At 38.0% G+C, this 22,615-nt stretch overlaps 1 long non-coding RNA gene across 2 annotated transcripts; it reads right to left on the bottom strand.

Moving 5' to 3' along the window:
- Positions 1-710: 710 nt before the first annotated feature.
- Positions 711-21,352, bottom strand: LOC135309248 (uncharacterized). 2 transcript variants are annotated; one of them, XR_010369555.1, is made up of 4 exons: positions 20,966-21,352; positions 14,154-14,256; positions 8,048-8,463; positions 711-1,371 (listed from the first exon to the last, which is right to left on the bottom strand). It is a non-coding gene; the product is annotated as an uncharacterized LOC135309248 (long non-coding RNA). The 2 variants fall into 2 exon arrangements; XR_010369554.1 differs by lacking the exon at positions 711-1,371 and having other exon boundaries at positions 6,000-8,463.
- Positions 21,353-22,615: the final 1,263 nt, after the last annotated feature.

Genomic DNA, 22,615 nt, shown 5'->3' with positions numbered 1-22,615 from the left:
GGCCAAGAGGAAAAGCTTTTGAAGAGTTCCCACAGCTGTGAAAACACGGGCCTCAGGCTGTGTGTAGAGTTACTTCAAACAGCTGCTTCAGGTGACTAAACACCTTGAGTCTCATTCATCAAGTGTTGTTTATACTGGCTGACAGACCAGACTTGGAGAATTAACTCTGAGAAAAAAAGATGTACTACATACCAAGTATGGGAAAGGAACCCAGTTCCCTAAATAAGAAAGGAAGGAGGAGGAGGGGGGGGGAAAGGGGGAGGGAAGAGTCCCTTTAAAATAAAACAGATGAGGGCTAATTTTATTTCATGTTAATAGGCCTTTGATGCCCTTTGCATGTTTAAAATCAGAGGTGAAGGAGTATTGATGGTTTGCCACTTCGTAATCATGCAAATAAAAGCAATTTGAGTGATCCCTGTGCCTTGACAAGAAGCTCAGCTAACCTGGTGTAAGATCTCAATGGTTAATTAGGAGGCTTGAATAACCTATTAAAATAAGACCCTTTTTCACAACTATCCTCAACAGAGAATATCAGGGAAAAAGAAATGCCCAGTGCTGCCACCCCCCTGCTCCCATTTAGCATCAGATAGTGCAGATTCCACCCGTAGTTTTGGTACAGGACTTATCACTCAGCTTGAGATAATATTCTTTCATCTCATATCCATATGAGAAGGTGACATGATAAGATATTTGCAATCGTGTAACTGCTTTGCATGGATCAAAAGAGGAATGAAAGAAAATGACATGAGTCAGTGTCAAGTGAAGTGCTACTAGTTAAGTAAGCTTTAAATATTGAAGGGGATTTTTAATATTTCCTTTTAATCTCAAAATCTGTCACTTGGTGATTTTTTATAACACTGAAGTTGTTACTAACAACATTTTCCATGGTTTCATTCAATCCAAATGCAAAAACCCACCCCATCTCAGTCATGGCAAATGTTGTAATTTCTACTGGCAATTTCTCATCCACAACCCAGGCAGATTTCAAAGAAAAGGAGATGTTTTTCAGGCGCTGGGATACTGTTGGGATCCTGATGTTTGAACACTGGCAGTAGAACATAGGCCAACAGTGAGATTTCAGTGTTTTTCTTGTTGTTTTTCCTTAACAAGCAGTCAGACTGCAAGGGTGAATATGCTTTCAGAGACAAAAATAGCGTTTAGAAGAAGAATTTAGAATCACAGAAAATTATTTTGAAAGAAGATTGTTTCAGAGGCTGTTTCCCTGACAAACTTGGTAAATAGTTTGGCAGATCCTGAAGCTGTTGGATTTGCATATGCATATAGAGGGGCTGAAGAAAAATACCAGGTGGTTTTCTTCTTAGAGCTTTGGAATAACACAAAGTTGATGGCAGTAGATTTACATCTTATTCTCTGAAAAAAAAAAAGAAAAAAAAAAGGCAAAACCTAAACCAATTTCTCTGAAGATCAGGATTGAAGATTAACAGGTTTAAAACTGTATGTGAGGAATATAGATGAACCAGTTTCTGTCTTTATTTAGGGTGACTTATGTCCTTGACTGAGAAGGATCTACCCATTGGTTTTTGTCTAGGCTGAGAGAGGCAATCCTAATTGGATTAAAACCCCCTATGTAATCCAGTGCATATCCAAAATAAGAAGATCAAATGACTGAAATAATATCTTATTCTTTTCACTCCTGAAACAGTGATATCACTGGAAAGGATTAAAAATTGAGTTGTTTATGTCCCTGGCTGACATGATTTGGGACTCCTTCCCATGTCACTTATAACACAGTAATATTGGCCTTGTGGCTGATATCTACATCAGGCAAAACTTTAGGGATGCTGCATTAGGGAATTGAAAAAACCTGGAAAAACTGCAAGATAGTTTCAGTAACAAAGGTGTTAAGGGGATGCTGCAGTGGTGATTTGGGAAGGGCATGGATTGGAAAAAATGGTGTATTTAAAACCAGGCACTTGGACATGCTCAAGGTTGGTTGGAGACCTCGATAATGAAGGAGATGAGCCCCAACCTTTTCCAAGCTGAGGAGGGTTTGGTGTCTCAGTGTTCCCTCCTGTCCCAGCTCCCTTCCATGGTGGCACTTTGTGCCTTGCCTGAGGGGCTCCATGCTGGCCAAGGGTATTTAGGCACAACTGCAGGTTAAATCACCAAGATTAATGTATAACTGTGATCATACACAGACTACATCAGCTGAATATTGGTTCTCTTTGCAAGGCTCCAGGGGGGAGATAAAATAGATTTGTAACGTTTGTTTTCAATAAATTACTTTTTTGAGTCCAAACAAAATATTCTTTTATTCTGTTTTGCTCATAATTTTGGACTGAGCAGCTACTTTTAGCTTGGAAAGGGTGAATTTTGGTGGATTTGGATGTTAAAACAACTTTTAATCAAAGCAGGCGCTGGGTCTGTTTGGGGCACAGGGCCCTGTTTTTGTGTGCCATCCCCAACCTCCTCACTGCTCCAGGGCGTTGGTGGATCCCATAAAACCCCTCTGTGAGCTGGAGAAGCTGTGATTGCCAGGCTGGGGAAGGAGGGTGGATCACCCAGGTGTCACTGTTTTAGGAGGTGAGTGCCTCTCTCTCCCTCGTTGCCATCAGCGCCGCGCGCTCTGCCAGGCTTCGAGTGCCGCCACCCCGGCTCTTCATCCGGACGGGGCTGCCAGGAGCCACTTCACTCCTGTCCCTTGCTGGGACTTGAACACTCTCCAGGTCCCTTGATTTCTCCCCCCTCCTCCTACTTCCAGCCTGATTTTTTTTTTTTTTTTTTTTTTTTTTTTTTTTTTTTTTTTTTTGGAGAGCGCAAAGTTTGTTTGTTTCCGTGAGAAAATCTGAAATTTCCCTGAAAAAGCAGAAGTGTCTTTCAGGCTTGCAAATACTTTGTTTGCTCCATTTTACTGTTGTGCGTTTTTATGAATTTGAGCCATGACATCTACCTAAAAAAAAGATAATTATCTGCCCACTGGAGTGAAATTGAATGAATTTGATGATAATAAGGATTACTATTAGTTACAACTTCATAAATGTGGTATTTTACAGTGTGGCTCCACATTTTGCAAGGGAGCTGAGAAATGTTCAGATCTCTCCCTTTTGGACAGCTCAGAGGACAATTAAAAGGTAACAATAATCTAAAAGATGGTGAATAGTCACTCTGGGGATATAAAAAAATCCTTTCTCATTTATTAGGATCACAAGAGTCCCAGTGTCAGTTTAGAGCAGCTCAGATCACCTTCAGCGAGATGTTTGCCATGTTTCCTTAGGCTGAGCTTGATCTACTGGTTAAACAAAGAAAACACAGTAATAAATTATCCAGAATATACCTGTGCTCACCAGAGGCTGCTTTAAGCTTGCACAGCTTGTTATTTTTTTCACGTAATTTCCAATTTATTTTGTACTTTAAAAGTTTGTTTTGGCTGGGATTGAAATTTAATTTGTTCTTCAAAGAAACATAACAATGGAAATACAAAGAGGAAGCTTTTGTTCTCTCCCTAGGAGTTCTGAAAGGTAATAATTATGAAATGATAAGATTCTAAATGAAAATGTCACTTGCAAAGGTTGAGGTTGAAAACAGCACAGACCTGTGTAAAGCGAGAAAAGTCACATTTGATTCATGAACATAAATATAACCAGAATGATTTAATTTTAAATCATCTGATGATTTATCATATAAATATTTTACAATTTTGAAAGGAAATTCTTCAAAGCACAGATTTCTGTGAGAGCACAATGCAGCTTTGCAAAAACAGCACTCCTGTATTATTAATAATGATAGTAATAGTAGAAAGATTAATAAAATATCATAAAAGTAGACTAGAGAAATAGTTATTTGTATAAATTCCAACAACTGCTATTCAACAATACCCTGAATCAGATGTAGGAGCAAAGTTTTATATTGTCTCTGCTCTGTGTTGTTATAGTGATCAGCATATCAATGACTGTTTCTGCCTTACTCAACCAATGTTTAAAACAAATATATTCCTTCAAATTTAGCTTTATGCAGTGCATTTCCTTATTTATTTAGCTCTTTCAATTTTCTGCTACCTGCCTGTCTTTCCTCTTGTTTATGTGTGAACACAGATGTTTCTGTAAAGGGTGAGATGTTGAATTTTAGAAAATTTGTGTTTATATACACATTACTTTAATCTTAATCAGGCAAACTCTGCTTGAGCAAAATATATTTGGTGGAGTTTACCCCTGAATGATATATGTTGGGTTTTCCTTCTAAACTCAGAAGTAAATTTTACAATTAAAACATTGGTTCAGCATTGGAGTTTTTGTCTGAGAGTTGTTGCTGTGCAAAAAAATTACCTGATAATGCTTATGGTAAATTTCTTATACTCTCTGTGGTGTAGAGCTTTCACACAGGTATTAAATATTGGGAAAGTTTTCCAAAGAGGGGATGCTGGTGGGGGTTGTGAAGTCAGATACAAAGGAGGGTCTGCATTTCCTTGCTGGCAGAAACAGCTCGGCACTGATTGCTATCTCCATCTCATTTCAGTTTTCCCTTTGAAAGAGATCAGACAACATTTTGAGCTCTTTCTTGGTTGTTTTACTTCCTCTGAAGTCTGGGTATAACTGGTGACCCAGCTCTGTTCCTTTCTTTTGGCCGAAGCATTTATTTTGTCACCTTGATGTCATGCTGCCAGAGAGGCTGGAGGAACTTTGCCTTGCACTAAATGTTTGGGGTTTTTTTTCAGTCCCTAAGAGTTAGATGATGATTTAGACTGCATAAATACAGTTTTTGTTTCTGGCCTGGTTGGATAAGGTTGTGTAGAATAACCAGCCTAGAAAAAGGTCCCAGTGGGTGATTAATTCATTAAATCTGAACCCATTTCTTGTGCATAAAGATGTGCATAAAAAAATAGGTGTTGATAAAGAATTGTGAGTAAAACAATGGTGCAACTCAAGGTAGGGATATCTCTGTGCAAGGTCCATAAGTAATTTTTTCCCAACATTTGTCCAATGGTATCTTGGTACAAGTACGGAAAAGTTCCATTGCAGTCTTTCCTTAATGGAATCAGATTTTATTCTGTTCTTTTTTCTTCTTGTACTGATGGAACACAGAGTTTCAATGAAGCTACAAGCGTTGTATGACTGTTTTAGTTGGAAAAGGGAATTTTATCAAAACTGTCTGCGTGGTGGGTGATGATTAATTTCTAATTTCAAGCATGGCATATGGTATAATACTTACTTGAAATGAACAAAAGCTCTTATGATTACCTGAACCAGATTTGGCTCTTTCAGGCAACTTTGCCAAAACAAACAAAAAGGCAACACAGGTATTCATCTGAATAATCAAATAAATAAATATTTTAACAGTATTTCTACTCCATGTGTTCACTTTTAAACTGTTATTAAAAAAGAAGTATCATATGATTCTGTGATTATTAAAAATAATAATGTTTAAAAAGAAATGTGATGGAAGATGTTCTCAAAAATTATTTTAAGAGCTTATGCTAATTAGAAGGATAATTTTGTAGAAGTTGTATTGGATACTAACATTTCAAAGACCTTACAGTTTTCACTTACAAAATTTCAAGTTTGCAATGTACTGAAATATTTTGTTCTGTCACTGTGTGATAGCAAATCCAGTAGACCTTCTATGAACTGCCTATAAATGACTGGAGGGTGGGTGGAGAAATTGGGGCGTGTAGTTAATATTCACATTTCATTTTGCTTTCTTTCTCAACTTTTTAAAAACATTTTTCTCATGGCTATAATGGGCTCTCTAGCTTTGCTCTCATAAAATGGACAATTTCTTGTGGAATACAGGTGAAAATTTAGCCAACATTTAATCCTCCTCTTCTTACCATGGACATTAGCAAGACTTTTGTTGATTAAAATGGTGCTATTTATGGGGCATTACTCTTATTCCAAGTTTGAGTTTAAAAATTAAAGAGAAAAGCTACCTAATTTGTATAATTACTTTTATTTGTGTTGCATATACTTTAGATCTTTATTAATATTGGTTAGCACCAGGTAAACAATCATTAAATCCTCAAAACAAATTTTGTGGAACATTTTCACATTTTTCCAGGCTTACTTATTTCTGAAATTAAGGCTAATGGTAGAGCATTATAAAAACAATTTTCTCTTGCAGTTTGAGATGTAGAACCTAAAAAGGATGATTTGATGGGTCAGGACAATAATCATGGTCATATGAAGAAACACCTTAGAGTGGACCAAAGTTTTTATCTGAACTTTTTACCTGTTTTCTAAAAGATAATAAAAATCTGGAAACCTGCTGTAGGTCAGTAGAAGAATTTCATATTGACCCCACTGGAGGTTATGGAGGGGGGCTGTAGGAAATTTTTTATGTGACTGTAGGAAATTTTTGCTGTAAGCAAAACAATGACCTCGCATTCAGACACGGTCATGTTAAATCGCAAGTATTTGGCACGTTTAAATATGTCAATAAGCCTGTTTTTACATCTGAAGAGTAAATAAATATGGGGCAAAAATAAACCTTACTTTAAAAAAAAGATGCTAAAGCAAACATATAGGTATTGCATTTTTATGTTGGTCTTAAAACAAGCCCAAGGCATTCTCCCACACTTTTTTTCCCAACATTATCTCCACCTGTAATAATAAAACATGTCTTCTGATTACTGTGCTTTCCATTATCTCATGTCTGTACCTAATTTATTTGCTACTCAGCCTTACTTTCCCTGTGCTAAAGGGATCTTTCTCTTCTGGTAATGCAGTGAGAGGTGGACATGCCCCTAGCCCCCCCAAATTTTCTTGTCTTGCTGAAAAGAAGTGTTGAAGTTCTACAGTATTTCAGAGTAAGATGTGTCCCAAACTAGAAAATGGAACTACATTTAAACCATGCTGTTTTAAATTCTTATAAAGAGTAAGAAAAACTTGCTACTTCTTGAAAGCAAACCCAAGGAAATACAATGAGTTTTAATGCCCTTCAAAATACAATACCCTTACAATTATTTATAAAGTATTAGTACATTAGAATGCAAATGTGGTCATAGTTTTAATATGTGTGTTCCCAAATTTATTGGGAGTGTTTATGCTCCAACATATAAACTAATATACAGATGTGTAAAAAATCAGAATATTTGATCATACATTTAAGACTATTGATTAAATTAGGAGGAACTTTCCACAATCCATTTGCCAGGTGTGAGAAATGGATAAATCCATTTTTCTGCTTTGTGACTTTCTAACATGTGTGTATTCACTGTATAGATTACAAGTACATTTTCATACCTAGTTTCAGTATGGGGTATTTTGGCTAAAAATCTCTCTGCAGGTCTTGTTTTAAGACCTTAGTGTTGTTACAGCCAGATGAAATAGTCTTCCCTTGATGTCCATGTCAACAGGAGCCTTTCCATTGTTTTCCATGGGTACTGAAAGAGGCACAGTGTGCTTTGCTGTGATCCCAAACCCATGTGATTAGCAGGACAGAGGAGATTGTGTGTGTGAGTGAGTGATTTATGCTCTGCTTGTTTCTGTTGTCCACAGAACATGGGTTTGCTACAAGATGAACTCTGATTTCAGGAAATTACCCACATTGTCAGCAAATTTTCTTGTCCTTCTTTAACATTATGAACAGCCCATTTTTCATGTTTTAGAAATATTTTAATGCTGGACTTTGATATATTATTACCACATGGTCATATCACAATAAACTTTCCACTCCACACAGACAGGGTTGAGGATTCCTAAAAAAAATAGTATCAAAGGAGCAATACCCTTGGGTCCCTGCAGAGATCCAAAGGAAAAGCTCTCCCTAGAGCTGGCTCAGTTTTACTTTTCCCATAGATAATCACAGTGCACAGGAGTCAGAGGTTCCAGTCTCAAATTTATCCTGAGAATGAGAAATTTTGGGAAATGTGGCTTGCAGGAAGGGTAGGAAGAAAGTTTGAAAGGAAAAAGTGCCCATCTGCATAGGACTGGTAAAACAAAAATACCATCAAAAGGTCAAAATTGGTGATGTGACTTTATCTAATAACAAGAAATAATAATATCAAGGGGAATTTTGGGTTTAGGAAAGGTATGTAAGTCCCGAATTTCTGCATAAAACACACTATCTTATGTTTTGTGGGATATTGTATTACCTGATGGGAAATTATGAACCTCTCCTGCAGGAGATGGCGTGAGTTTATAGTCTCCCTTCTCAAGAGGAATGGGAATTTACATTTCCTAAAAGTCTTGTTTCAGCAGACAGAAGTAGAGGAAGAACAGATTAAGATCTCCCAAAAATGGAAGAGTTAGTCCCAAGCCAAATCTGAAGGCCAGGTGTGTAATTTGGGAAAAAAAATAATTTCTGGATGAGATTTTTTTCCTCTCAAATTTTGTATAAATAAAGAACAGAGATTCTGTGAGCTGATTTGTGTCTACACTGAGGGCAGGGTCGAGTTAAGAGCTGAGATAGCTGAGAAAAGGGCTTTGTTTTCCATTATCAGCTTCAGGAAAGGCCAGAATGTCCATTTGAACTTGAGTCTCTATCCCATCAAAGTATCAGCCTGAGGACCTAAAAGCAAACAAACAAATAAAAAAATGGCCATTATTTTTTATCAAACTTGAAATTTCTCTCTTTGAGGCTGGTCAAGTGCTGGAAGAGGGATCCAGTGGGAATCTCAGCAAAGATTATCCTTGGAGGTGTTCCAAGGAGGCCCTGGGCTCTGAGATTGGTCTTTTTGTGAGCGGGTGTTGGGTCTAGATGTGCCACCCAAGAAAAATTACCATGATTCCCTGACAAACTGAACCAGGCCAAACCCAGACATAAGTAGGTGAAGTTTGTCTTGGTCTTCCATAGCATTTATTGACTTAAAGTATCTATTTGGGAAGGAAAGTCATCCTCAAATTAATTTTCCCTTGCAACTTGGTATTTTTGGATAAATGAGGCACAAATATTCCTCATCTGATTTTGATAGGAGACAGGTTTAGCAATTTAAAATTGTATTGGTATAAGTATTTTAGTATTGAATATTATAAAGTAAAATTAAAAATTATAAAGAAAAATATTAAAGTATCAGAGCACTTTGGTTTCTGCTTAGGCTCTTTAGAAACACTGAAATATTGAAGAGCATCAGAGAACCAGTGAGTCAAAATAAATCAATGCAATATATTGAAATAATGAAAATATCACTGGAGTCAAAGAGGATCCCAGTATCTCCCATAGCCTGCAGTCTGGAAGTTTCCAAATTCCAGCACTGGCAATGCCTTCCCACAGCACACAGCTCTTCCCATTTGGAATTCTGCATTTCCTTCAATGGAAGACATTTCTTTCTTTGGAGCTCTGCATCTTTTTCTTCAGAACCATTTCAAACGTCACCAAATTCACTGCCCTGGGTTCAGTATCCAGGCAGGCAGAAAGAATCTCTTTTCTAATTTTGTAAAAGATGGAGTCTTAATCCCTTGACTTTAAGTGATGAGGTTAAAGAAATAGCTCAGATTTTTTTTGATGAAGTGAAGGATAAAGGGACCTTTCTTTTTATATTCCTCTAATTCTTTATACAAGTGTGAGCTTCTACTTCCACATTTAAGATTACTCCTGGAAACTAATTTCAAGGGTTATACTTACATGAAAAACCTGTACCTGGAATTATTTTTACCTTATTTTTCCCTGTAACTTCCCATATTTTGTTTTTCCATTCAGAAAAACTGAGAGATCATTTTGGCAATTATTATTTTCTCGTAATGATAAAACCTCATCCACCACATCTTACATTTCATGTGTAATAGGGAAAACTGAAATGAGTTCATTGCATTAATAATTTTAGTCATTATTTGCATGTATTCCTTTTTTTTTTAATATGAAACAAGTTTACTTCATAATGACCAAACAGTCTCACCTTTCCCTGAGTACATTATGAGACAGAATATTTGTTTGAAACCTGTGACACATAAATCCCTATGGAATTCAAGGGTGAGTGACATTATTGCCACAGAGCTACAGTCTGGGTGGGGTCACCATACAGCAAGTGAGCAGAAAAATAGATATTTAAAGTCATCTAACCAGAACAGATTTGTTCTTCTGACTTAATGCCATTTCCATTTGCAAACGGACGTTGCATCAAAGTAATAGCTCATAAAATCATGGAAGCTTGGAATGGTTTGGGATGGAAGAGACCTTAAAGTTCATCCAGTCCCAGCCTCCTGTCGTGGTCAGGGACACTTTCCACTGTCCCAGGCTGCTCCAAGCCCCATCCAACCTGGCCTTGTACACTTCCAGGGACCCAGGGGCAGCCACAGCTTCTCTGGGCACCCTGTGCCAGGGCCTCTCCACACTCCCAGGGATATTTCTTCCCAATATCCCCTCTCTCCCTGCCCTCCACCTGTGCAAAGCCATTCCCCCTTGTCCTTTCACTCCATGCCCTTGCCCAAAGTCCCTCTCCAGCTCTTTTGGAACCTCTTTAGGTGCTATTTCTTGTGGTGTTCTGGGTATTTTTTCTCCACCTTGTAAACTGAATTTCTTTTGATTTCTTTGCTCCTCTGGTTCTGTTTCTTGTTAGAAAAACTGAAGTAAAATCAGCCTTCCTGCAGAACTGGAAAAAAAGCTGTGTTGAGTTTGGTTGTCAAACAAGAGTTTTGAGTCTGTAGTTTTATTTTAATCAATCAAAGTCCAGACGTCCAGTAGGTATAAATGGGGTCATAGTTGTCCTGTCTTTTCCCTGGGAGCAATCCTGATGCTTTCTGCAAGTAAGGGTGACTTAGGCAAGAAGTTTTCTTCTTAAAAATTCCCCCCTTGAACATTTATTGCAGGTTTGGTAGTCTACCTTTATTTGCATTTAACTGCATTTACCATGTACCCACTATTTAAAAGATCTAAATCTGCCTGTGGATTCCAGAGCTGTTGATCCTGCTGGATGGATTAAGCAGTTAAAAGAGTGGTTTTGGCTGCGCGGGTTCACGGATCGGATCCATTTCCCCAACATCAGGAACACCACCCATTGACAGCAGGCCTCATCAACAAGTACAGTCAGGAAACGGCCAGGAATGTCAAATATTTATCCCTTTTAAAAAATTTAATACGTTCTCCTGGGGCCTGATTACAGAATTTTTTAATGCTTACAAATTTCTTCAGTGCAACAGTACTAGTTTGTTTCCAAGGAAACAAATGTACTTATACTGCACTGCACACATTCTTAATCATTAAATTCTATAATCTCCCTGCTTCGTTCTTTCTTTTCCTCTCTCTCTCCCTCTCTCTTTGAATGGGTAACTTCTAAAAATTGTTTGCTTTTCTTTTTTTTTGAGTGGAGTCCCCAGATACTCTTTAACTGCAGGTAAATTTTCAAATATGTTCTCAACAAAGCATTGTTTCACATTATTGAAAAAAAACTCCAAACCCCTTAATTGTTGAGTGCTTTTATGAAATCATCTTAATCAAGATAAATATGTATCCTTTATTCTTCTGCTATTTAATGTGCAAATTTATTTTTCTGAAGCGGATCTTCAGTGTGGTTTGATGTGAAATGTCTGGGTAGGAGTGATATTTAAAAATCAATCTTGAATGTATATTTTTGTTAATTCAGGCTCTGCAGACTATCTATGTTTATGCAACACTGTTTCTGTAAGGGAAAAAAGTGTGTGAGCTTATATGGTACTTTACAGATATACAATTTATATATAAGACACCAGCTTTGAATTTGTCATTCAGAATATACTAAATATTAACTGAGGACTAATAGGAGCTCACTGGAGGGACGACACATTTTTAAAGTGACATCTTAGCATTCAAACCATTCATATTCTTCAATGTGAATGTAATTTTTATCTAAATGATTTCAGAGGAAAATTGATTCATTTGACTATAGTGCTCCTAAGACCAGTGGGAAGCTCATCATCTTAATATTGAATCTGTAAATCCTTTCCACTAGGGATGATTAACAGCTTTGTCAAGTGTTTATTTTACTTTAAGAAGAATATGTAATTTCCTGGCATAACTGAGACAGATTTCACTCCATTTCTTCCTTTGCATGTCACATTCATGCTGTAGGTTAGCATGATCGAGCCTACCTCTATTAGACTTCTATTTTGTGCAGTAAAAGGATAGCCTAATAAGTTTTCATAGTTTAATGAGCAGACATCAGTTTGCCCTGTGATTCATTTATACTTGATAAATAAAAACCCCTCAGCAGTCCTGATAAGAAGTAATAACAGGGAATTACTTCCAGATGGCACTTTTGCAGTGCTGCACGTGTGGTCTGAGCTGCCCATGGGATGTAAACCCGGTATTAGAGCAGCCCTGTGCTGCTCCCAGGACTGGGAATCCATGACAGGACAAGGACAGGCCACCAGGCTAAGATTTAGCTGGACAAGCAGCAGCTCAAGGACAGGATTTTCCCCATTCCTGCTACAAGTGAGAATAATTTGTATTGGTAAAACATTACAGGAATTTCTTGATACACCACTTTCTCACTCTTTTTGTTATGGAGTACCTTCTTCAGCATTGAGCCTGTGACCAAACCTCATCTATTTCCTTGATTACTTGTGGTGGAGCACACCAAAAACATTTATTTAATGTTTTTGGGTTTTTTTTGGTCTACCTTTAATGTAGACAAATATTAAAATGTTTTATATTCATCATAATAAAAAAGAATGTCTATCAAATAACTGAAATCTAATAGAATGCAATAGATTTTGATTTAAAAGATCTTAGAAAAGGTGGGGTCATGAAGAGTTTAGCTGTGGAGGGACATTCCCATGCTCAGCTTTGCATGTGAAATCCATGGCTGGGAGTATTCCAAAGGGAATGGGAAAGACAACGTCCTTGATGCCTTAGTTGGAATATCTCATCACCTACAGATTCTTCATCACTGTGCCAAGCAAAAAAAAATTTATGGAATCATGAACATCCCTGCCCAAAAGCCAACACATCATGTTCACACTCGTGTCATTTCCCATGTATAATTATTTAAGACACCATACCCCAACATCTTCACCAAATCTGTCAGAATTCAAGAGTTATGTCAGTACTGTCAGGCACGTGGTGGAACTCTTGCAGTGTCCTGTGCAGGACCAAGAGTTGATCTCAATGATCCATGTGGATCCCTTCCAACTCGGCATATTCTATGATTCTCTGACCTTTTTTGGGGGGATTTAATTTGTGACCTTTCCCTTCTTCAACTGTTCACAGGAAACACATGAGGTTTGGCCAAAACCTCAGTGCCGAAGAAGATGCTCCATAATGAAAGGAGTGAGAAAATGGTGTATCAAGTGATTGCTATGAAGCTTTACCAATCTGAATTATTCTCACTTGTAGCAGGAAGGGGAAAATTCTGTCCTTGTGCTGCTGGTTGTCCAGCTAAATCTCAGCTTTTTGGGGGGTTGTGGTGGGAAGTGTAAATGAAAACTTAAGCAGTAATGAGCTCTGTATGGTTTGGACCTTCTTGTGCAGACTGGCCAAGTAACAGATTTCAGGGAAAAAAAAAAAGTTTGTTAAAAGCCTTAGTTTCTCTTCCAACATGAGATTAATTACAGCCAAAATGATCAGGGAATGCTCCTGCTTTAGGAATAAATGTTGTGAGTGTGATTGCCTTCAAAACAGGAGAGACACAAATCTATTCTGCCTCTGAAAAGGTACCATCAAGTATTGTTTTGTTTGGGTGTTTCTGCAGAAAGTGCTCCGTGCTCTTTTCTCTCCAATTTCCTGCTCAAAGTCTAAAATAGAAATTGCAGATTAGAAAATCCTTTGAGAATGGGGTTCAGCAAGTGAAACTGCTTGAAGGTAAGTTTCATACTAGTTTGACTGAATTTAATGAGCCATTGTTAGGAACCAAGCAAGCAAGTATTCTAGTGAGGCAGGAGGTATACACAAGCTGTCTTTTCAAGAAACCATTGTAAATCTGGTAACAAAGAGAGCCTGACTTCCTCCTTGAATTACCATGTTGACAAAAAGTCTACTGCATGCACTGATAGCAAATGAGATACATTCTGCTGGTAAAGAAAATTAGACCTTAAATTTAACTCTCTAAAGCCTAACGTCTAGGGCAAGGGAAAAGGCAGAGTCATGCTGAAAAGCAAGCTGTTGCTTCAGCACAGGCTGTGTGTAACTCCTTGTTCTGAGACAGAACATTTTGTGCAACTTTGCTCTATGATTAACAAATGTATTTTAACAGAGAGTAAAAAGCATGGGGAGAGTGGGGGGGGGAAAAATAAACCGACATAGCAAGCTGTGTTTTTAACCAGTAGGGATTAAAGAATTCACTTTGTTACCTGGGAGGCATCAAGGTGAAGGTCTCTGGTTCTGAAGGGCTGTGCTCACTCAGTGCTTGCTAACCTTGGGCTGGCTGCTTGGAACGTGTGTCTTTGCTGTAGCCTGAAAAGGGTTTTTTAATATTTAAAGTTATTAGTTTATAGTATCCGTGTAATTTCTTCAGCCAAAGGGCTTTAATTTCTTTGATGTGCATCTCTGTTCCAGCTGGTACTCCTACCACTCCTGCTGTCTCTTAGCCCTAAGTAAGGTTTCTCTCTTTGTTAAAGCTGGTGCCACTGATTTATCTTCAGCTCTGAGAAGGGCTTTTATCCATTTTAAAAGTGATGCTGCTGAGACAGCTTTCCCTTGCCCTGAGAAGATTATTTTTTTATTCATATTTGGTGGTTGGTTGGTGGTTTTTTCTTTTCTTTAAAAAGTATTTTTACATAGAGGTGTATTTCTCTCAGGTTGCCTATGGGGTCCTTCTATGCTGTGCTTCTTCCCAGAAAAAAAATCTTTTTGAAGAAAAAAGCAAATTTCCCCTTTTTGGGAGCTCTCCCCACCCCACTGATGCTATACCCAATATTGCTCTAAAGAGGATTTTGGTTGTGGTGTGGAAGACAAGAAGTTTTCCTCATTCAGAGTCTTTTATCAGGGGAAATCATCCTGGTCTTTCCTCCTTAAACTGTTCAAACTATTTTTCCTCCCTACATGTGCTGGAGTCAAAAATGTCCTTGTGAATCAGACTCATAATTTGTTATTTAAAGTAAATACATTGAGTTTATACACTTGTGGCTTCCGGGACTGGCCTTCCTAGCTTGTTTTCTTATTTTATTGGTTATCAACTCTTCTGTACCCTGTAGTGCAGATTTTTTTTACAAATATATTTAAAATGAAAATTATGGGAATTATCTTTATACAGATAACTAAAGGCAGCTTTTGAAGTCATCTGGTCTTCCGTGGTTATATGGGTTCAAACACACCAAAGATATTTTTTACAGTATTTTTGTCTACCTTTAATGTAGACAAATCTTAAAATGTTTTAAATTAATCTTAATAAAAAAAAGAACGTCTATGAAATACCTGAAAACCAATAAAATGCCATAGATTTAGATTAAAAATATATTATAAAAAGATTGCAGATAACCCTAAAAACCAGAAACAGACTCTGAATATGGAGCTGCTGGCCAGGACACTTCAGAGACTGTACACTGAAGAAAAGAATAATTTTTTCACAGGATCCTGAGATACCTTCATCAATTGACAATCTCCTGTGGGGGGAAAAAAAGTTTATTTACTGTTAAAAGTAGCAAGTTGTCCCATCAAAGACAAAATTATCTTGTAACTTGGTATAAGCAAAGACCCTGCTGCCATCTACGTTCTGGGACAGAGTTTCAGCCTTTTAACAGTTTTCTCTTTTGGAGTCAGTCAGAATTATGAACGATCTGGGATATCTTACATTGCCTGCAGACCAGACAAAATGATGTTATTGAGGCCAGAAAATAAAGCTTTGCACTAATCAAATGCTCTGCTGAATAAAATATGAGCATGTTATTTTGCATAATAAATAGCAAGCCAAAATATAAATTGAACAGTAGCACTAATAAATAAATAAGATCATCTAAAGCTGGTTTTCAGGAGCAAAAACTTCAAAGTTCATCCATTATGGATGTGTGTGTGTGTGCATTAGTGTGGACGAGGAGAGGTGAAGTGGTGGCATATATTGTTTTTTTCTCTACCTTTTTTTGCCTCATTCTCTATTTGGATCATTAATTGAGCAGGAATGAGTAAAGAAACCCTTCTTCCCACAGAAGTGGAGTTGGAGCTGGATGATTTTTAAGTTCCCTTCCAATACATGATCTGTATTTCTTTTCTTGCCTTGCAAAGCCAAAGCCTTGCAGTCGGTTTCTGCTTTCTGGAAAGAAAACAGATCCTCTTTTCACCTAGAAAAGTAGTTAAAATATTTAATTTTAGGTGGCTGGGAGTCTCTGTCTGCAGGCAGGTCAAGGAACAGGTTGCCTGTGCTCCTCGGGCACGTCTCTGCTCTTTGGGGAAGTTTTCTCCCCATCATGAAAAATAAGAAAAGGGGAAATATTTTACTCTTCATATGTGTTGATTTTCAGCGAAATAAGAGGCCTTCAAGGAAAAACAAACCTATTTCCATAGAGTAGATCTGTTATGAAGAGGAACAAAAAACCCAGACAAAGCATTTTGATTTAGTTGTACCATAGTTTTTAAGTAAAAACTCCTTTATTCCCTCTCTAAACTCAGACTATATGAAGATGTTTTAAGCAGCCCAGTGTCAAACTGGACTTTAAATTTAGACCAAAGCCATGTTGGACAGGGGGGATCTGTGGTACCCCTGCCATAAATCATGACAGAAATCGAAACAAAGACAAACAGAAATTTTTTTTTGGTTTTTTTTGGGGAAGTCATGTGTCACCTGTCACCACTGGTGACACTACAACCAAAGCAGTAACAAAAATCTGAAGAAGTCAGCAAATTTTCAGTTACCTCATTTCCTCTTCTCCTTTTTTGAATTTTTTTTCCTTGTTTTTTAGTCACAGGAGAATTGCCTTTTTTTTTTTTTTTTTTTTTTTTTTTTAGGAACAGATATCAGGAAACTGCCCTGCCCCTGCTCTTTGCTTTCAGTTTTCACTCTGAGGTGGCAGGGCTGGAGCCAGGCAGGGATGTTTCCAGTGGGGTCCCAGGGCTGGGAGCTCGTTTCCTCTGCATCTGAGTCTCCAAGCATGGAGGGAGCAAAGGAAAGGAGGTATCTTGTCTCAGCAATGTGCTGTACTCAGCCCATTCCCAGTTTCTTCTTGGGAATTAAACTTATTTATACCCACAAGACATATAAATCCATCATGGAAGCATCATATTTTCTTTCTTTTTTTCCTTCCCACAAAGCCAGACAATTCCCAAGGCCATTTGCTGTTATTTCTCAGTGTATCTCAGGTTGGGACAACTTTTTTTCCTAGACCTATATCTCATACTTTCAATTACAGATTTAAATTTTCCCCTCTGATGCCCATAATCGCCATCTTTTCCTATTCATCAGAACACTCACTCCTTCCACATCTTTTATTTAAAAAACAGCTCAGATTTTGTACTTTTTTCTTGCATTTCCTCCTGATGTCACAAGTTTAATGTTGAGAATTGCTCTCCCATTTTAGCTCATTAATGCCCATCTGCTATTCAGGGGAGCACCCTCACCCATCCTGCTGTCAGTGCCTTTGATATCTACAGAGAATTTCAGATCCCAAACCCCCAGGTGTGTGACTTGCTGCTTAGAATCCATAATGCCCCTAACATCTAATTTTCCATAATTATCTCTATTTATTTCCATAAATCTATTTCCATAAATATATATTTTTTTCATATATATATATATATATATATAATTTCAACTTTTCTACACTGTATGCAGAGTAGCCCAGTGACTCTTTTGCTATTTAGTACTTGATTTTTTTGGGAAGTCCTTTTGAGAACCCAAACTTCAGACTCAAACCTCTCAAGTGATATTTAGGTCTTCAAATCTTTCCTGAACCTGCTCCTTTTTCTGTAAATTAAGGAGAAAGTTCCCCAAAGTGGGAAATAGTAATGAAAATTAATAACCTATTCTCATAACAACCTTTTTCTGAAACTGAGGTTCATTTTTCCATAATTGTTAATCCTAAATGACTACACTCACAAAAAATATTACTTATTTGCAGGCAGTTTGTTAATAGAAAGCAAGATCCCTATTTATCCCAGAATTTATTCTCAATTGATAACTCAACTGTGTCTTTTTTGTCTCTTTGACCTCTAGATGTGCTAAAAAAGAATAGCAAATAAATCCTATTAAATTAAAGGACTCATATTCACATTCCTGCTGTCTACTGAATGTGTTTTCCCTGAAAAGTCCTTGGCTTGCTTATTGGTGTTGGATAACACCACATTTTATTAAAGATCTGTGAAGTGTTTCCTAAGATGTTACACAGAGTATTTTATTTATTTTTTTTAAGACATTTAAGTTTAACAAAATCTTCTTGGCTTTGCATAGGTGATAACAGGAAAGAGGAATAATGAGACAAAACCTCTTCTTTTGGGGTTTTTAATTGAGAAATAAATTATTTCATGGATTCTCATTAGTTATTCCCATGGCTTCTAGTGACAAGGTGCCAACTTTCACACTTTAAGCAGGTTAATTAACCAGGTAGTAATGAAATTGGGTGATACCTGCGTGCTGGTGAGCCACAGCTCCTAACAATGTGCTTTCATGTCTCTGAAAGGATATTTTCAGCTCCAGCTCTCTCAGCACTGCATAAATAAATGCTTCCCAGATAACACGCAAACTCGTTTTAAAGTTGCACTTTGGTCATGATTATTATGTTTCTTGAAGTAGATGTTGATATTTCTGCCCTTTTTGAGACTATAAAGGGACACCAAGAAAGATGGAAGACCTCAGCTGATGTGTTTATTTTCCTTCTATTCACTGGCCACAGATGTTAAATATTTTAATGCCATTGCTTTCCCCTATAAATGATAAAATTAAATTTAAAAATTGATGTTTAAAGATTTTCTAGGATAAAATTGATGTAGGAATGTGAGCAAGTAGCAGGAACCAAGGTTAACAGAGCAGCACATATGCACAAGGAAGGAAACACGTTTGGAAAAGATAAAGAAAAAAACAACAAAAAACACAACAAAAATTGAATTTTGGGCTTTCCAAGAGCAAGTCTAAATAGCTGTGTAATTTATCTAATTTAAGAAATATCTTTTAAAAAATCCCAAGGAGTGTCCTTAACTAGAAGAGTTGCTAGTAACCAGTTGTGTTGGAAGGGATATAAAGAAACGCTTGAGTTTAATTTTCCTGCTTGAAATATCCAGGCATAAGTGGTACAATTTTTTTTTTTTTGTCATGGCAAACAAAATATTACCCAAGTTTTGTGTTCCTTCTTGCTGGTGATCTGCTCACACAGCAATTCTGATTTCTAGGAAAGTATTTGTTATTTCTAAATATTTACTGGATGGTTTATGCAAACAAGTGTTGGCCTCATTCAAGCACTGATCATTTTTACCAGTCATTGTTTATAATACACAATTTGTCATCACAATCACATGGGCATTGTCTCCATTCTCTTCCTGGACATGTGACTGCTTAAAAAATGAGGAATAACAATGCTGGCAAGTGAATGAAGAACAACGAAGCCTTTCCTAGTATGAATTTTTTGAACAAATAAACATTTAGGCCAAACTTAAAAGGTCTTGCAAATATTTATCTGAATAAACCAGTCAGGGCCCATCTGAACACTCACTGAGAGCAAATAATACGACCCAACAGAAAACAGCAAAGCAAATTTCCCAGGCTTGTTTGTAAAAGTAATCTTCAGCAAGTATTTTGGGTTGTTTGACCACATACACCCCAGTGTTTACTCACAGTGAGCAGGCTACTGAGCTTGAAGGCATCCTCCTAAGCAAAGCAGGTGAAATATGAACTGAAATCTTGGTACCTATGCCATTTTTAAATGACTTAAAAAAAATAAATAGCCTTTTATTTTTTATATTAAATTCTGAGGCTGTTGTTTTTGGTTTTGGTGGTTTTTTTTTTGTTTTTGGTGGTTTTTTTGTTGTTTTTTTTTGGTTGGTTTTTTTTGTTTGTTTGTTTTTGTTTGTGGGAGTTTTCTTTGGTTTTTTTGGTGGGTTTTTTTTTTTTTGTAAGCCTAATAGAAAATTTAAGGAAAATTCTGTTGACTGATGAGGAACTTTGCTGTGTAAAATGCCAGTAGTTTTCTTTGCTCGCTCCAGTAGTGAAAACTCTTCTAATAATGTTTCTTCTCCACGTTTTATTTGTTTGTTTGTGTGAGGATTTGTTGTGTTCCTGCTCTTAACCAGTGGGATCATCAGTTGGGAGCAATTCTCTTCACTGGGACAGAGTTTAATGCAGCTGGCAGCACTGGGAAGCCAGCAAGTAATTGATAAATGCAGTGAGTAAATGGTGGCTTATCCAACAAAACCCAAATTTAAGATCTCAGGACTAGGTGGTCTGAGAAGATTAAACTCCACTTGGCTGGGGTGTGTTGAATAATGACTGAACACCCAGAGCATCTCAGCCCTGCATCTCCCACTCCTTTTATTTTGCACATCACAATTACCAGCCATGATCTTCATTCATGACTTATTGTGGGCGACAGGCCATAATCCTCATTCATGACCAGCTAGAACAGAAAAAAAAAACCCAACAAAAAGCCAACCCACCACACAAAACAAAAGCCCTTCATGGTACTTAGAGAGAACATGACATTATGCAGAGTTTCCCTCATTCTGAGAGCAGTACAGATACAACAAATTCCACAGCAGAGACGCTTTTAAAGCATCTGTTTAAAAAAAAAAAAAATTAAAATGCAGCTTCCCTAAGTTGTTGTGGGGAAGAGAAAAAAGCAGGGTGGAATTGCAAACATGTATATCATTACTGCAACTGCATTCCATTTATTTTCCTTTTGCAAAATAAATTACATAAATGGGGTTTGTATTGTTAGCTATTCTTCATTCAGAGATTGGGATAATTAGGTTTCAAATACGGTGATGTTTTAAAACACATTTAATTTAGTAAAATTGGTAAGGAAGCTACAGCAATTAAAAATAAAGGACAAAAGTTTCTTTTGCCTTCCTGGGTAATTTGGGGTGAATTTAGACTATGGCATTAGAAGTACAAAAGGTAACTAAAAATGCCATTAAATGAAATGTTCCCAGTCCAAGCAATTTCCTTCTTAACAGAAAGTAAAATGCAAACAGAGATTACTAAAACCCTGCTGTGTTTAATTTAAGTGTATGTAAGCCTTTTACTCACAGTTATTTTGTCTGGAGATAATCATGTAGATCCTCAGTGGTCAGAGCTGTGAAGCGTGTGTTGTCAAAAGTTGCTCACTCTTTGATTCCCCCTCGCTTCTGTCAGCCATGGTTCACATCATGCAAGCTCAGCTCATTCATCTTCTGACAGGGTGGGATTCTCCCATTCCTGTCTCCATCAATTTGCTCCTGTCGCCTCTGGATTGCTCGCAGAAATGCCGGAAAAGTGCGCGAGCTGGGTGTAAATTATCATTATTTCTCTGGCTAACTGCAGGGACGGAGCACACCAGCAACAGGCAGGGGTAGGGTTGTTAAACCAGAGGGAAAACTCGGAATCTTCTGCAGGTTCATTATTCTGCAGAAATGAAAGGGTTGGAGAGGCACTAGATACAGAGCCGTGCACTGACAGGGGCTGTTCTGGAGAGGTTTGATTCTGCTTTTGGAAGGAAATCCTGTGCAGCCAGAAATCAGGGGCTGATGTTCGAGGCACGGTGCTCTCTTGGGCAGGGTTGATGGGGATTTTGGCCCACAAAAAGAGGGGCTGTGTGGGGAGTTTCTTTTGCCACAGAGGTTTTTGTGTTGGTGCTTCATTGGTAGCTCATATCTGAGATATGAGCTTCAATGGTAGCTCAAATCTGGTCTGAGAGCGCTTCAGGAGACGTGAGGTAAAGAATGTTTTTTTACCAAGGTCTTGATTCATGACAGTTTTCACTGTGTAGACAGTTGCTACTGCTTCCATAGGGACCAGGAATTGCATTTACCACAAGGCAGTGGAAGCAGAGTGGATGTAAAACAGTTTGCATTTGCCAGCCGTGGAGTGTGGAATATTCACAGCAGCCACCAGCTGAGAATGAGCCAAAAGCTGTGATGCAGAGAAGGCTGAGGTGCTCCTCAACTGGCAAAGGCAAAACTCCAACATCCCAGGATCCAGACCAAGCAAGATGAGAGTGGGAGGTTCAACAGCAGCCAGGCTGCCAGCACATTCCAGCCTGAGACCTTGGGTGCCACCAGCTGCTTTGGTTTGCTCTGTCCTGCTCGTGTTGTCCTTCATTTTCAGCACATGCTGCAACTGTATATAAATTTTTCTAGGCAGAAAATGTAACACTTTTAGGAGTTCAGCTCCTGTGAGTTGGCAATGACCAAGAGTGCCAGGTTATGGTCAAGTGAGTTTTCTCCAAAAAAATGTATGTCCTAAAATCAACGGATACCAAAGCAGTTTGGGTTGGAAGGGACCATAAAGCCAATCTTGTTTGTGTACCTGCCATGGGCAGAGACACCTTCCACTACCCCTTACAAGATCCATCCAGCCTGGTCTTGAACACTTCCAAGCAACAGCTTCTCTGGACAACCTGTGCCAGGGCTTTGGAACCCTCTGAGTGAGGAGCTTCTTCCTAACATCAAACCCAAATCTCTCCTCTTTTAGCTTAAAATCATCCCCCCCCCCCCCCCCCTGCCTTGAGCTATCACTACCTGCCTTAAGAAAAAAATCACTCACTCTTGTTTTTTATTACTTTCATGTCACTGAGGTGTGAGCTCAGAGTCTCCACTGATGTCTCTCCTTGGATCTTGAACCACACAGAGATTTATTCCCCAGCCTCCCCTCCCTGAGCCACAGGGCCCAGGGCACCAGGTGGAGAAAGGCAGCTGGGGG

This window comes from Passer domesticus, chromosome 10, assembly GCF_036417665.1.
Source record: "Passer domesticus isolate bPasDom1 chromosome 10, bPasDom1.hap1, whole genome shotgun sequence".
Taxonomy (NCBI): Eukaryota; Metazoa; Chordata; class Aves; order Passeriformes; family Passeridae; genus Passer; species Passer domesticus.
This window is presented reverse-complemented; position numbering and strand designations above follow the sequence as displayed.